This window comes from Cynocephalus volans, chromosome 1 (assembly GCF_027409185.1).
Source record: "Cynocephalus volans isolate mCynVol1 chromosome 1, mCynVol1.pri, whole genome shotgun sequence".
NCBI lineage: Eukaryota > Metazoa > Chordata > Mammalia > Dermoptera > Cynocephalidae > Cynocephalus > Cynocephalus volans.
In genome coordinates, this window is record NC_084460.1 from 66,451,631 (window position 1) to 66,469,346 (window position 17,716).

Here is a 17,716-nt window from a genome sequence, read left to right on the forward strand (position 1 = left end):
ATTGGTCTGGCTTGATTTGATGATAGCTTTTGGAATATCTAAAATATTTGATATGTATATTCTCCTTTAAGCAACTCTCTCAATGTGTTTTCTTTCAAAGATAAATAAATATTGCATGGCAAAGGAATCAAGGTTTTCTCCCTGATAAATGTCTATATCTCTCCTTGGTGTAGAACTCTATGCTTAATAGAAAATCAAATCAAGTGGCTGGTAGAGTTAATATCCTTTTATTAAGTATGAAAATCCTGAAAAAGAATGCCTGAATAGAAGGTGAGTAGAGGAAGCATCTCTTGACAAGGTTAGGGTGCTCTGTATAAAATCTATTTTACATGCACCCAAGCACAAGAAAAATGAACACTCTCTTTTAAATTTTATGCTATTTGAATGATAAAATGTTTTAAAATGTAATTTCTTTCTCTCATTTGCATTAGAAATTTAATTAATTACTTATTTTGTGTCCTGTAACCAGATTGACGTCACTTACTAGTTTTAGTTGCTTTTTTTTGTTTGTTTGTAGATCGCTTTGGCTATTCAAATAGACAATCATTCCTTCTGTGAATAAAGAAAAAATTTTCCTTTTTCCTTTGCAATCTGGATGCCTCTTATTACTTTTAAAAATATTTTATTATTATTATTTATTGAAATATAATATACAGATTCGTGGGGTACAGAGTTGACTATCAATACTTGTAAACAATATGTGATGATGAAGTTAGGATAATTAGAATATTCATCATTACAAAACATAATTATTCTTTGTGACCGTTAACCAACTTCTCACTAACCTCCCCTGCTTGCCTTTTCCCACCTCTAGTAATCACAGTTTTATTCCCTTCTGAAAGTTCAACATACTATTGATTGATGTTTCTTTCTCTCTTTCTTTCTTTGATCTCACTATGAGTGAGGTCATGCAGTATTTCTTTTTCTGTGCCTGGCTTATTTCTCTTAATATAGTTTTCTTCAAGCTCATCCATGTTGCTGTGATTGGCAAAATTTCATTCTTTTTATGGCAGAGTAGTATTCCACTGTGCATATATGCCATATTTTTCCTTATCCACTTATGCAGTGATGGGCATGTAGGTTGGTTCCAACTCTTGGCTATTGTAAATACAGCTGCAATAAACATGGGAGTTCAGGTATCCCTTCACCATGATGATTTCTATTCCTTTGGGTAGATACCCAGCAGGTGAATTGCTCGATCGTATGACAGTTCTATCTGTAGTTGTTTGAAGAACTTCCATACTGTTTTACATAATGGCTATACTAATTTACAGTCCCACCAACAGTGTAGAAGCGTTCCCCATTCTCAAAATCCTTGCCAGCATTTGTTATTCTCTGTCTTTTTGATAATAGCCAGTCTAACTGGGATGAGATAATAACTCAAAGTAGTTTTGATTTGCATTTCTCTGATGCTGAGTGATTTTGAGCACTTTATCATGTATCTGTTCGGCCATTTGTATGTCTTCCTTTGATTAATATCTATTCAAATCCTCTACTCACTTTTTAATCAGATTATTTATGTTTTTTACTATTAAGTTATTTGAGTTTCCTGTGTATTCCGGATATCAATCCCTTGTTGGATATACAGTTTGCAAATATTTTCTTCCTTTCTGTAGGTTGTCTTTTCACTCTATTCATCGTTTCATTTGTTGTGCAGAAGCTTTTTAGTTTGATACAAACCCATTTGTTTATTTTTCTTTTGTTGCCTGTGCTTTTGGGGTATTATTCATAAAGTCTTTGCCCAGTCCAACATCCTGAAGTGGTTCCCTGTATTCTTATAGGAGTTTTATAGTTTCAGGACATATGTTTAAGTCTTTAATTGATTTTAAGCTGATTTTGGTACATGGTAAGAGGTATGGGTCTAGTGTCATTCTTCTACATAAGAATATCCAATTTTTCCAGCACCATTTATTGAAGAAGCTGTCCTTTCTCCAACTTACATTCTTGTTGCCTTTGTTGAAGGTCAATTGACTGTAAGCATGTAGATCGATTTCTGGGTTTTCTGTTCTGTTCCATTGGTCCATGTGTCTGTTTTTATGCCAGTACCATGCTGCTTTGTTTACTATAGCTTTGTAGCATAATTTGAAGTCAAGTATTGTAATGCCTCCAGCTTACTCTTTTTTGCTCATGATTGCTTTGGTTATTCGGGGTCTTTTGTTTTTTCATATAAATGTTCGTATTGTTTTTCTATTTCTGCAAGGGAAGTCACTGGTATTTTGATGAGGATTGAATTGAATCTGCAGATCACTTTGGGTTGTATTGACATCTTCACAATGTTAAGCATTTTGGTCCATGAATATGAAATGTCTTTCCATCATTTTGTGTCCTCTTTAATTTCCTTCAGTAGTGATTTGTATTTCTCATTGTAGAGGTCTCCTTGGTTAAATTTATTAGTAGGTATTTTTTTGGGGGGGGGCAGCTATTTTCCTGGGCTTGTTTTCTTGATTTAATTTTTCTGGAAGTTCATTCCTGGAGTATAAAAATGCTAGTTTTTGTATATTAATTTTGTGTCCTGCAATTTTACTGAATTCATTTATGAGGTCTGAGTTTTTCTGGTAGAGTCTTTAGGCTTTTTTATATATAGGATTATGCCATCTGCAAATAGGAACAATTTGACTTTGTCTTTTCCAATTTGGATGACCTTTATTTCCTTCTCTTGCCTGATTGCTCTGGCAAGTATTTCCAATACTATGTTAAATATAGTAGTGAGAGTGGGTATCCTTGTCTTGTTCCTGTTCACAAAAGAAAAGCTTTCAGTTTTTCCCCATCAGGACAACATTGGCAGTGGGTTTGTCATATATGGCTTTAATTGTGTTGAGATACTTTCCTTCTATACCTGATTTGCTGAGTCTTTATAATGAAGTGATGTTGAATTTTGTCAAATGCTTTTTCTGCATCTATTGAGATAATCATGTAGATTTTATCCTTGATTTTGTTGATGTGGTTTATCACATTTATTGATTTGCATGTATTGAATCATCCTTGCATCCCTGGCATGAGTCTCACTTAATCATGATGTGTAATCTTTTTCACATGCTGTTGTGTTCTGTTTGTTAATACTTTATTGAGAATTTATGCATCTAAGTTCATCAAGAATATTGGTCTATAGTTTTCTTTTTTGTCATATCTTTTGTCTGATTTTACTATTAGAGTGATACTGGCCTCATAGAAATAGTTTTTAGGTGTCCAGACATTTATTAATTTTCTCCAGGTTTTCAAATTTGCTGGCAAATAGTTGTTCATAAAACTGTGTAATGATTTCTATGGTATTGGTTGTAATGGCTCCTTTTTCATTTCAGATTTTTGTTATTTTACTCTTCTCTCTTTTTTCCCCCTTAGTCTAGCTAATGGTTTATCTATTTTGTTTTTCTACTCAAAAAACCAACTTTTTTTGTTGATCTTTTATATCATTTTTTGAGTTGCTATGTCATTTAGTTCTGCTCTGATCTTAATTATTTCTTTCTATCTACTAATTTTAGAATTGGATTGTTCTTTTTTTTCTAGTTCTTTGAGGTGTAATATTAGGTTGTTATTTGAAGTTATTCTATTTTTTTGATGTAAACATTTACTGCAATAGACTGAGTACTGCTTTTGCAATATTCTACAAGTTTTGATATGATGTGTGTTTATTATCATTAGTTTCAAGAAATTTTTTGATTTCCTATTTAATTTCTTCTCTGACCCATTGGTCATTCAGGAGCATGTTGTTTAATTTCCTTGTATTTTTATGGTTTCCAAAGTTTGACTTGTTATTGACTTCGACTTTTAATCCACTGTGGTCTGAAAAGATACTTGAAATGATTTCAATTTTTAAAATTTTATGGAGACTTGATTTGAGACCTAACATTTTTGTCTATCTTGGAGAGTGTTCCATGTGATGCTGAGAAGAATATATATCCTATAGTTGGATGAAATATTCTGTAGATATTTGCCAAGTCTATTTGTTCTAAAGTGTAGTTTAAACTTTGTGTTTCTCTGTTGATTTGTTGCCTAGATTATTGGTCTAATGTTGAGAGGGGAGGTCTTGATGTCCCCAACTATTATTGTATAGGGGTGTTTCTCTCTCTTTAGGTCTAATAGTGTCTGCTTTATATATCTGGGTGATCTGATGTTGGATGCATATGTATTTATGATGTTACATACTCTTGCTGGATAGATCCCTTTATGGTTTTATAATGACCTTCTTTGTCTCTTTATATAGATTTCTGTTTAAAGTCTATTTTATTATATGGGCTCTTATCTCTAGAAAAATATTGAACAGGATCATCCATCCATATTTTTCCTGATCTTATAGGAAAGGCATCCAGTCTTTCACATTAAGTTCACATTAGCTATTCATAGTTGCCATTTATCAGGTTAGTGCAGTTCCCTTCTCATTCTAATTGGCTAAAAAATTTCATGAGGAAACAATGCAAATTTTTGTCAAATGCATTTTTTACTTTCTCTGATGATCATATTTTTTCTTTTATTCATTTTTTAATATGGTGATTTCAATTTATTGATCTTTAAAATGTTAAACCATTTCATTGGTATTTTGTTTTTCTGGTTTTGATATCGTAGTAATTCTGGTCTCATATTGAGTTTATAAGTATTCCATTCTTTTCCATTTCCTGGCACATTTTGTGTAGAATCACATTTATTTTGTATTTAAATGCTTGGTAGAATTTACTTGTAAAGTCATCTGGGCCTGGAATGTGTGTGTGTGTGTGTGTGTGTGTGTGTGTGTGAGCAAGTGATTTTCAATCCATTGTCTTTAATAGATATTGGGATATTCAGATAGTCTATTTCATCTTGAATAAGCTTGGTAGTTTGTTTTTTCCAAGGATTTTTTTTTCATTTCATCTAAATTCTCATATATATTAAGATAAAGTTGTTTGTTATATCTCCTTACTTTTCTTTCAATATGCATGGAATCTATATTGTTGTCACCTCTCCCATTCTTCAAATTAGGAATGTGCACCTTTTCTCTCCATACGCTGCCCCCCACCCTGAAGTCTCTCTAGATATTGATCAACTTTAGTGATCTCAAATATCTAACTCTTCAGTTTTCTATTTCATTAATTTCCACTGATTGCTGTTGTTTCCTTTCTTTGAATTAACTTGTTTTATATGCTAATCTTAATCTAAGTTTTTAAGGCAGGAAATGAGATTTTGATGTGAAACATTTCTTTTCTTGTACAGGGATTTAGTGCAATAAATGTTTCTAATCACTGATTTTGCTGCATCCCACAAATTTTGGCATGTTGTGTTTTTACTTTCATTCAGTTCAAAATACATTATAATTTCTCTGTTGAGAAATTTGAGGAACAGTTTATTTAGACATGTAGTAATTTCTAAAGATCTGGGGATATTCTGTATACTTCTCTTATTGAGTTCTACTTTAGTTATTATTTTGGCTTATCTTACAAATATGAGTATATTTAAATAGCTATAAATATATATTATCTTTAAATGTTCAGATACCATTTCTAGGGGTCTTCATTCCTTTACATTTATCCAGGTTTCTCTCCATACGCAATTACATTTTCCATTTTCCTTCTATGTTAAGGGCTTCCTTTGACAATTTTTGTATTGCAGGTCTGCTGGTTATTCTTTCAGGATTTGTGTTTTATTAAGTCTGAAAAAGTTTTTATTTGGCTTTCATTTTTGCAAGGTATTTTTATGGACTATAGAACTGTAGACTGGCCTTTTCTTTTGTTTGAATTCTTGTGCTTTAAAAATGCCACTTTATCATCTTCTGGCTTGTATTGTGTATGAAGTCAAGTCTGTGATCAATTTTTCTTTCAATATGTGTACATTAAAGATTATTTATTTGTCTATCCCCGCATCATGTTCAGGTAGAATACCTATAATTATCTGGTGAGTTTGGATGCAGGGTCTCTGGCTTGAATTATTTTGACATAAGTTTGTTGTCAATCTTATCTTTGTTGTTTGAAAGTATTGTATATCTTTTTCCCCTTGGCTTCTTTAAAGTTTTGCTCCTAATATCTGTTTTTAAGCATTATGACTATGATATATTTTGTTACAATTTTGTTCCTGTGTGCTGTGCTTTGAGTTTGCTGGGACTATGGGTATAAAATTTTTATCTTGGTAAATGTTTGGGAATTTTTTCATCAAATATTCTTTATGATCTTCTTTTCCTTCCTGGACTTTTTTTTTCTTTGACCAATTAATGTTGTTCAACCACTCACTGAGGATCTGTTTATTTTGCTAACATTTTTAATCTAACTGTTTCATTTTGAATGATCTTCATTGCCATATTTTTAAGTTTGCTAATCATTTCTTCTGCAATGTGTAATTTGCTGATACTTTCATCCAGTGCATGTTTCTTTTTCTTGTTAAATTTTTTATTGATTATACATATTCAAGCGGTACAAGGCTGACCATCTCCACCTGTGCCCAAGATGTGATGGCCAGATTAATATGATCAGCATGTCCATTATCATAAATTGTGATTATTCCCTGTGTCTGCCACCCAATTAATACCCAACATCCCTCCCCCTCTCCCCACCCACAAATCCTGCAGTCCTAGGTGTGCTCTCTCCTTCTGCAAGCCCAACACACTACTGTGGTCATTCTTTCCTTCCTTCTTTCTCTCTTAGCTCCCACTTATGAATGAGGACATGTGGTATTTTTCCCTCTGTGCCTAACTTATTTCACTCAACATAATTTTCTTCAAGATCATCCATGTTGCTGCAAATGGCAGAATTCCTTTCTTTTTACATGGCCAAGTAGTATTCCATGGTGTATATATGCCACATTTTCCTTATCCAATCATCCACTGATGGACATTTAGGTTGGTTCCTTATCTTGGCTATTATAAATAGAGCTACAGTGAACATGGGAGTGCAGGTATCTCTTTGACATGAAGATTTCCATTCCTTTGGGTATATACCAAGCAGTGGGATTGCTGGATCATATAGTAGTTCAATCTGTAGTTGTTTGAGAAACCTCCATACTGTTTTCCATAGTGTTTGTATTAACTTACAGCCTCACCAACAGTGTAGGAGTGTTCCCCTCTCTCTACGTCCTCACAGCATTTGTCATTCTCCATCATTTTGATTACAGCCAGTCTAAATGGGGTGAAGTGATATCTCCATGTGGTTTTACTTTGCATTTTCCTGATGATTACTGATGCTGAACATTTTGTAAGTGCCTGTCGGCCATTTGTATGACTTCCTTAGAAAAACATCTATTTAGCTCCTTTGCCCATTTTTCAACAGTGTTATTTGGTGTTTTACTGTGTAGTTTCTTGAGTTCTTTGTACATTCTAGATAATAATCTCCTGTCAGATTTGTAGTTTGCAATGTTTTCTCCCATTCTGTAGGTTGTAATTTCACACTGTTGATGCTTTCCTATGCTGTCAGAAGCACTTTTGTTTCATACAATCCCATTTATTTCTTTTCGTGTTCCTTGTTCTTTTGGGCTCTTGTTAATAAAGTCTGAGCCCAGTCCTAGTCCTTGAAGTGTTTCCTGTGTATTTTCCCTTAGTGGTTTCACAGTTTCAGGTCTTATACTTAAATATTCAATCCATTTTGAATTGATTTTGGTATATGGTAAGAGGTGTAGATCTAGTTTCATTCTTCTGCATATGGATCTCCATTTTTCCCAGCTCCACTTATTGAAAAGGCAATCTTTTCCCCAATGTATGTTTTTGTTGCCTTTGTCAAATATTAATTGGCTGTAAGTCTGTGGGAAGTTTTCTGGGTTTGTTATTTTAGTCCACTCATCTGAGTATCTACTTTTTTGCTAGTACCATGCTGTTTTGGTTACTACAGCTTTAGTATAATTTGAAATCAGATAGTGTTATGCCTCTGGCTTTATTTTTTTCTGCTAAGGATTAATTTGGCTATTCAGAGTCTTTTGTTGTTCTATTTGAGTGTTAGGATTGTTTTTTCTATTTCTGTGAAGAATGTCATTGGTATTTTGATGGGGATTACACTGAATCTGTAGATTACTTTGGTTAGTATGGACATTTTCACAATGTTAATTCATCTAACCCAAGGTCATGGAATGTCTTTCTATCTTTTTGTGTCATCTTTAATTTCTTTCAGTAGTGTTTTGTAGTTATCATTGTAGAGATCTTTCATCTCCTTGGTTAAACTGATTCCGAGATATTTTGTTTTTTTGGTGACTGTTGTAAATGGTGTACTTTCTTGATTTGTTTTTCTGTTAGTTCATTATTGGATAATATAATCGCAACTGATTTGGGGGCATCTATTTTGTATCCTGTAACAAAACTTAAATTATTAACCAGCTCTAAGAGTTTTTTGATAGAGTCTTTAGGTTTTTCTACATATAGAATCATGTCATCTACAAATAAGGACAGTTTTACTTTATCTTTTCCAATCTAGGTACCCTTTATTTCTTTCTCTTGCCTGATTTCCCTGGCTGGTACTTCTAGTACTAGTTAAATAGGAGTGGTGAGAGTGGACATTCTTGTCTTGTTCCTGTTCTAAGAGGAAAGCCTTCAGTTTTTACTAATTCAGGATATTATTGGCGGTGAACTTGCCATAGGTGGCTTTTATTGTGTTGACATACTTTCCTTTTATACCTAATTTGTTAAGAGTCTTTATCATGAAGGGATGTTAAATTTTGTCAAGTGTTGTTTCTGTGTCTCTTGAGATAATCACCTGGTTTTTGTCCTTGATTTTGCTGTTGTGGTGTGTCACATTTATTGATTTGCATATGTTGAACCATCCTTGCATATTTGGGATAAATCCTACTTGATCATGGTATATAATTTTTTTGAAGCATTGCTGTACTCTGATTGCTAGTATTTTATTGAGGATTTATGTATCTATGTTCTTCAGAGATATTGGCTTGGAGTTTTCTTTTTTGTTGTATCTCTGTCTGGTTTTGGTATCAGGATGATGCTGGCCTTATAGAATGAGTTTGGGAGAATGGCTTCTGTTTCAATTTTTGGAATAGTTAAAAGATAATTGGTATTAATTTCTCTGAAAGGTTTAGTAGAATTCAGTAGTAAAGCCATCTGTTCCTGGGCTTTTCTTTGTTGGAAAACTGATGATTATTGCTTCAATCTCATTGCTGGTTATTGGTCTGTTCAGGTTTTCTATTTCTTCTTGGTACAGTCGTGGTAGTTTGAATGCATCAAAAATTTATCCATCTCTTCCAGGTTTTCATATTTATTGGCGTGTAGCTGCTCTTAATAGGCTCTAATTATTTTTTGTATTTCTGTGGAATCAGTTGTAATGTGCCCTTTCTCATTTTGGATTTTTGGAATTTGGGTCTTCTCTCTTCTTCTCCCTTCCCCCACCCCAGAGCAATCAAGTATCAATTTAATTCGCATCTCTCTGATGATTAGTGATGGTGGGCATTTTTTAAAGTACTGGTTGGCCATTTATAGGCCTTCTTTTGAAAAATGTTCATTCAGGTCCTTTGCCTGTTTTTTAATTGGGTTATTCTTTCTTTTGCTCTTGAGTTTAGTTTCTTATATATTCTGAATATTAGCCCCTTGTCAGATGTATAGCTTGCAAAAACTTTCTGCCACTCTGTAGGTTGTCTCTTCACTTTGTTGACTGTGTCCTTTGCTGTTCAGGTTTTCAGTTTGATGTGGTACATTTGTCTATTTTGCTTTAGTTGCCTGTGCCTTTGTAGTCTTGTTCAAAAAAGTGCTGCTAACTCCTATTTCATGTAGCATTTCCCCTACAGTTTCTTCTAGTAGTTTCAGAGTTTCCAGTCTTAAATTTAGGTCTTTAACCATTTTGAGTTAATTTTTACCCATGGTGAGAGATAGGGGTCTAGTTTCAATCTTCTACATGTGGATATCTAGTTTTCCCAGCACCATTTGTTGAAGAAGCTGTCCTTTCCCTAAAGTATATTCTTGCCACCTTTGTTGAAAATCAGTTTGCTGTATCCATTACTTATTTTTGTTAATGGAGAAAATATATGCAAATATTTAACCAAATTTTCATATTAATTTAAGATTTTTCTTTTTTTCCCCCTCTTAAATAGCTTAGATGGTTTTGCCTATTTTACAGTATGTAAATTAATTATTTCATTTTTTGGTCTAATTGTGTTGAGTAGAATTTACTCCTAGGTATTTGATCTTTTTGATGGTACTGTAAGTAGTATTTTAAAAATTTTTCACTTTCTATGGTTTATTTTCAATATATGAAAATACAACTGATTTTTGTATATTGACCTTTTATCCAGTGTCCTTGCCAAACTCACTTATTAATTCTAGTTTTCTATAGATTTATTTGGATATTCTATATATGCAAAATGTTATCTGTGAATAATTATAGTTTTACATATCTTTGCCTCATTCCTAGTCTCAGGGGGCACTTTAAATATTTTTTCATTAGATATGATGTTTGCTTTCAGTTTTATAGAGGGAGAATATTACTTAGCTGATTAAGGAAATTCTCTTCTGCTCCTGATTTGGTGAGAAGTTTTCTGTTTTTTTTTTTTAATTTTTTAATTTTTATTTTAATTTCTTATGTTATTTTAACATATCAATATACAATATGGTTGAATTTCATGCTCCTTTATCCATTCCTTCTTTCCTCCCTCCCACTCCCCCCTCCCCTCATCAATATCATATCTGTTCACATGTCATAACAAAATCAAGGAATTGTGTCTTTTTGCCCCACCCCCCGTTCATTTATTTACTTTATTTTTATTAGCTCCTACAAATAAGTGAGAACATGTGATATTTCTCTTTCTGTGCCTGGCTTATTTCACTTAATATAATTCTCTCAAAGTCCATCCATGTTGCTGCAAATGGCAGTATTTCATTTTTTTTAGAGCAGAGTAGTACTCCAAAGTGCAGATATACCACATTTTCCATATCCACTCATCCAATGATGGGCATTTAGGTCGGTTCCAACTCTTAGCTATTGTAAATAGTGCTGCAATAAACATGGGAGAACAGATATGCCTTTGACATGATGATTTCTGTTCCTCTGGGTATATACCCAGCAGTGGAAAAGCTGGGTTTTATGGTAAATGTATCTGTAGCTGTTTGAGGAACCTCCATACTGTTTTCCATAAAGTCTACACCATTTTGCAGTCCTACTAAAAGTGTGGGAGGGTTCGTTTTTCTCCACATCCTTGCTAGCATTTATCAATCTTAGTTTTTGGATATTAGCCATTCTAACTGGGGTGAGATGGTATCTCAAAGTGGTTTTGATTTGCATTTCCTGAATGCTGAGTGACATTGAGCATTTTTCATGTGCCTGTTGGCCATTCATATATTTTCCTTTGAGAAATGCCTATTCAGGTCCATTACCCATTTGTTAATTGGGTTACATGTTTTTTTGCTGTTAGTTGTTTGATTTCCTTGTGTATTCTGGTTATTAGTCCTTTGTCAGATGAATGTTTTGCAAATATGTTCTCCTACTCTGTTGGATGTCTTTTTCTTCTGTTAATTTTTTCTTTTTCTGTGCAGAAGCTTTTTAGTTTGATATAATCCCTTTTGTTCATTTTTCCTTTGGTTGCCTGTGCTTTTGGGGTCATATTCCTAAAGTTTGTACCCAGTCTTACTTCTGGAAGTGTTTCCCTATGTTTTCTTTAAGGAGCTTTATTGTTTCAGGATGTATATTTAATTATTTAATCAATTTTGAGTAAATTTTAGCATATCGTGAGAGGTATGGATCTAGTTACATTCTCCTACATATGAATGTTCAATTTTCCAAGCACCATTTACTGAAGAGGCAATCTCTTCCCCAGTGTGTGGTCTTGGAGCATTTGTCACAGATCAGATGGCTTTAGGTGCGTGGGTTGATTTCTGGATTTTCTATTCTGTTTCATTGGTCCATGTGTCTCTTTTTATGCTAGTTCCATGCTGTTTTGGTTACTATAGCTTTGTTGTATAGTTTAAAGTCAGTATTGTTATGACTCTGGCTTTATTTATTTATTTAATTTTTACTTCATAATATTTCAGCTGTTTGTGCTCTTTTGTTTTTCCATATGAATGTTAGGATGGTTTTTCCTAACATTCTGAGATAAATGTCATTGGGATTTTGATGGGGATTGCATTGAATCTGTCGATCACTTTGGGTAGTATGGACATTTTCACAATGTTAATTCTTCCAATCCAAGACCATGGGATATCTTTCCATCTACTTGTGTCCTCTTTAATTTCTCTCAACAATGGTTTGTAGTTCTCATCATAGAGATTTGTCACATCTTTGGTTAAATTTATTCCAAGGTATTTTATTTGTTTCATGGCTATTGTAAATGGGCTAGCTTTCTTGATTTCTTTTTCTGTCAGTTCACTGTTACAATATAGAAATGCTACTGATTTTTGCATGTTGATTTTGTGTCCTGCAACTTTGCTAAAATTGTTTAACTCTAAGAGTTTTTTTGTAGAATCTTGAGGATATTCTATATATAGGATCATGTCATCTGCCAACAGGGACAGTTTGACCTCCTCTTTTCTAATCTGCATGCACTTTATTTCCTTCTCTTCCCTGATTGCTCTGGATAGTACTTCTAACAATATGTTGAATAGAAGTGGTGAGAGTGGGCATCCTAGTCTAGTTTGTGTTCCTGAGGGAAAGGCTTTCACTTTTTCTCCATTCAGGATGATATTGGCAATGGATTTGTCATATACGGCTTTAATTGTGTTGAGATTCTTTCCTTCTCTAGTCAATTTATAGAGCGTCTTTTTCATGAACAAATTTTGAATTTTTTCAAATGCTTTTTCAGAGTCTATTCAGATGATCTTTTTTTGTGTGTTTAGTTTTATTGACATGGTGTATTATATTTATTCATTTGCATATGTTGAATCAACCTTACATCCCTTGGATGAATCCCACTTGATCATGGTGTATAATTTCATGTATGTGTTGCTGTATTCTATTAGCAAGTATTTTGTTAGGATTTTTGCATCTATATTCATCAGTGATATTGGCCTGTAGTTTTCTTTTTTTGTTGTACCTTTGGTTTTGGTATCAAGATGATGCTTGTCTCATAGAATGAGTTTGGGAGAGTGGCCTCTGTTTCAATTTTTTGAAAGAGCTTATATAGAATTGGTATTAATTCTTCTTTAAAGGTTTGGTAGAATTCTGCAATGAAGCTTTCCATCCTGGGCTTTTCTTTGTTGGGAGACTGATGATAACTGCTTTAATCTCTTTGATTATTATTGGTCTGTTCCGATTTTCTATGTCTTCTTTGCTCAGTCTTGGTAGTTTGTGTGTGTCCAAAAATTTACCCATTTCCTGCAGATTTTCAAATTTGTTGGTGTATAGTTGTTTATAGTAGTCTCTAAAGATTCCTTGTATTTCTGAGATATCAGTTGTAATATCATCTTTTTTCATTTCTAATTTTTGTTATTTGTGTCTTCTCTTTTCTTTTTCGAGTTAGCCTTGCTAATGGTTTGCCAATTTTATTTATCTTTTCAAGAAACCAGCTTTTTGTTTCATTGATCTGTTGTATTGTTTATTGGATTTGTATTTCATTTAGCTCTGCTATGATCTTAATTATTTCTTTCCATCTACTAACTTTGGGTTTGCCTTGTTCTTGTTTTTCTAATTCTTTAAGGTGAAGTGTTAAGTTGTTTACTGGCTGTCTTCCGATTCTTCTGAGGTAAGATTTATTGCAATAAATTTCCCCCTTATTACTGCTTTTGTAGTATCCCACAGGTTTTGATATGATGTGTCATTATTTTTGTTATTTTCAGTAAATTTTTTGATTTCCTGTTGATTTCTTCTTGGACCCATATGTCATTAAGTAGAATGTTGTTTAATTTCTGTGTATTTGTAAAGTTCCCAGAGTTTTGTTTCTTATTGAATTCTGGTTTTCATCCATTGTGGTCAGAAAAAATACATAGAATAATTCCAATTTTTTTTGAATTTGCTGATACTTGATTTGTGACCTAACATGTGGTCTATCCTGGAGAATGTTCCATGTACTGAAGAGAAGAATGAATATTTTGATGGTTGGATGAAATGTTCTGTATATATCTGCCAAGTCCAGTTGGTCTAAAGTATTACTTAGGTCTTGTGTTTCTCTGTTGATTTTTTGCCTAGATGATCTGTCCAACCTGGAGAGTGGGGTACACATATCCCCAAATTTTATGGTATTAGTGTCTGTCTCTTTCTTTAGGTCTAATTTTGTTTGCTTTATAAATCTGGCTTTTCTGAAGTTGGGCACATAAATATTTATAATTGTTATGTCTTCTTGATGGATAAATCCTTTTACCATTATATGGTGGCCTTCTTTATCTTTTATTATGGTTTTTGGTTTAAAGTCTATTTTATCTAATATAAGAATAGCTACTCTAGGTCTTTTTAAATTTCTATTTGCATGGTATATCTTTTTCAATTCTTTCACTCTTAGTCTTATGTGTCTTTACAGGTGAGGTGGGTCTCTTGAAGGCAGCATATTGTTGAGTTTATCTTTTTAATCCAATCAGTCAGTCTGTGTCTTTTGAGTGGGGAATTCAAACCTTTTACCTTAAAAGTTATTATTGAAAGATATTGATTTGCTCCTGACATTGCTTTGATTTTTGTTTGGTTGTTATAAAAATCTTTTGTTCCTTTCTTTCTGATTTACTTATTTTCTTCTGTGTTTGTTTGTTTCTTGGAATAGTGGATAAATGTTTTTTTCCTCATTATTATTATTACCATTTTATTTTACTGGTGGATTTTGTTCTATCTTGAGTATTCATTGTAGTGATGGTTGTTTTTCAGGTACCAGACCCAGTACTCCCTTGAGAATTTCTTGTAAGGCTGGTCATCTGGTAGTGAATTCCCAGTTTTCACTTGTCTGGGCAATATACAATTTGTCCTTCATTTCAGAAGGGTAGCCTTGCTGGGCAGAGTATTCTTGACTGGCCATTTTTGTCTTTTAGTGTTTTGAATATATCATCCCATTCTCTTCTGGCTTTTAGGGTTTCTAATGAAAAGTCGGATGTTAGTCTGATAGGGGTTCCCTCATAGGTGACTTGATGCTTCTCTCTTGCAGCTTTTAAGCTTCTCTCTTTGTCTTTGAGTTTTGCCAATTTGACTATAACACGTCTTGGAAAGGACCTTTTTTGGTTGAATCTGTTGGGTGATCTTTGAGCTTCCTGTATCTGAACATCTGTATCTCTCCCTATACCTGGGAATTTTTCTGCTACTATTTCATTGAATATGTTTTCAATGCCATTTCTTTTTCCTACCCCTCTGGAAAACCCATGATTTGTATATTGGAGTGCTTGAGGTTGTGTGTTATCTCTCTTAGATTTTCTTAAAGTTTTTAAATTCTATTTTCTTTTTTCTGTCTGCCTGTTTTATTTCAAACAAACCATCCTCTAGGTCAGATATTCTCTCTTCTGCTTGATATATCCTGTTGGTTAAGCACTCTGTTGTATTTTTTTATTTCATTGAATGAAACATTCAGCTCCACAAGCTCTGCTACATTCTTTTGCAGGGCTTTGACTTCTTTGTACATTTACTCTTTCAGGTTCTGTTTAGTTTTTTTTTTTTTTTTCCATTTTGTTGTGTTGTCTAACTGAGTCTTCTTGTATCTCATTTAGTTTCCTTAGAATTGTTGCTCTAAATTCTTTGTCAGTCATTTCAAGGACTTCCTGTTCTATGGAGTCTAGAACTGGAGAGTTATTGTATTCCTTTGGAGGTGTCTTACTTTCTTGGTTTTTCATATTGCTAGTATCTTTCCAATGGTGTTTAGTCATAGTGGGTAAGGCTATCACAGTTTGCTTATTCCATCCTGGTGTTCGGAGCAGTATCAGGGAGATCTGTTGAGGCTCAACAGCCTGTTGCTGCCTTGATCTGGGGGGTCTGCCGTAGCTGTGGCCTCTTGGGGGGTGGATACTCACCTGGCTGTTGGCCTGGGGGTCTCACGCACACAGATGGTGGTGGGAACTGTGCTGCCACTGCTGCCTGGGGTCCCATGAAATCTGTGGTGGCCTTCTCTTCATTTTTTTTGTTAACCTAGTTAATGGTTTGCCAATTTTGTTTATCTTCTCGAGAAAACAACTTTCTAGTTTAATAATCTTTTGAAATGTTTTTTGGGATTCTAAATCATTCAATGCTGCTCTAATCATATTTATTTCTGTCTAATATCTTTGGGATTGGATTGTTCTTGTATTTCTAGTTCTTTTACATTGTAGGGTTAGGTTGTTGAAATCTTTTTTTTTATTTTTGATGCAAGCATTTTTTTCTATAACCCTCCCTCTTAGAACTGCTTTTTCAGTATCCATCTCGTTTTGATATGATGTGTCTGTTTTTCCATTGTTTCCTAGAAATGTTTTGATTTCCCATTTACTTTCTTCTTGGACCCATAGGTCATTCAGGAGACTGTTGTTTAATTTCAATGTATTTGTATAGAGTTCTGAGTTTCATTTGTTACTAATTTCTAGTTTTAATCCATCATGGTCTGAAACATAGTTGAAATGATTTTGATTTTTTAAAAGTTATTGAGACTTGAGTTGTGACCTAACATGTGGTCTATCTTGGAGGATGTTCCATGTGCAGATGAGAAGAATGTATATTCTGTAGTTGTCAGATGAAATGTTCTTTAAGTATCATCCAGGTCCAATTGATCTAAAGTGCAGTTTAAATCCTGTGTTTCTCTGCTGACTTGTTGCCTGGCTGATCTGTCCAATGATGAAAGGGGCATATTCAGATTCCCTACTATTATATTGTGATCTATCTCTTTCTTTAGGTCTAAAGTGTTTTAATTATATATGGGTGTTCTAGTGTTGACTGATTTATATTTATGATTATTATATCTTCTTGCTGGATAGATCCATTTATCATTTTATAGTGGCCTTCTTTGTCTATTTTTATTGTTTTTTACTTAAAATCTATTTTATCTGATATAAGAATAGCTACTCTTGCTTGTTTTGGGTTTCTATTTCTGTGGTATATCTTTTTCCATCTCTTCTCTTTAAGTCTGTGTGCTTCTTTACCAGTGATGTTACATTTCCCTCTGTGAAATGGAAATGAAAAAGAGAAAGGATTACTCAAGGTGTCATGATTGCCATGAGAGGCTCAAAAGTGACTGCCTTTCAGCAACTTCCTTGTGTGAGAGAGAAAGCTGAATGTGACAGCCCTGATTCAAAGTTAGCTTCTCTTTTTAATTGTAAAGACAAGTAAGTTTTACAAGAAAAATCAGTTGATTCAATCATCAAAGAAAGACATAAAAACAAAAGCAGTGTAAAACTAGTAACAGCAATAAAATTAGCAATGTGATATTCCAGAATGCAATTTGTAAAAAGCTAAGTTGATTCACCAACAAACAGCTTGGCCTTAGCAAACATTTTCTTTTTTGACATCTTTCCCTAGAGAAATTTCCTTAACACATCTTAACAACAATCAGTAGGTTAAATAGTTAATAGTCCTTTAAGCCAGAATCAAACCAGCAACCTAAAACAGTATGCAATCCCATCCCTAACCAGTGATTAGAATTGACTTAGATGGGCTTTTGGCAATCTATCTGTGGACTATTGTCCTCTAACTGAGAGCTTTTGCTCCATTCATGTATTTACCTAAAAATCCTATTCTAAGATCAAAGGAGAATCAAGATTTCTAACCCACTACATTTCACCCCTCGTTATTATTAAAAAAAATTGGAAGTGATGAAGGAGTTGGAGTCAAAGGAGTCATAGTCATTCTGATGAAGAAAACCACTGGGTAGGATTAAGCCAATGGGCCAAATCATTTAAATGATTAATAGTAATCTTTTGATCTTCTTTTTGAAGCTGTGTCATTTGTTGTTGGAGTTTGATTATTAAGTTTTGAAT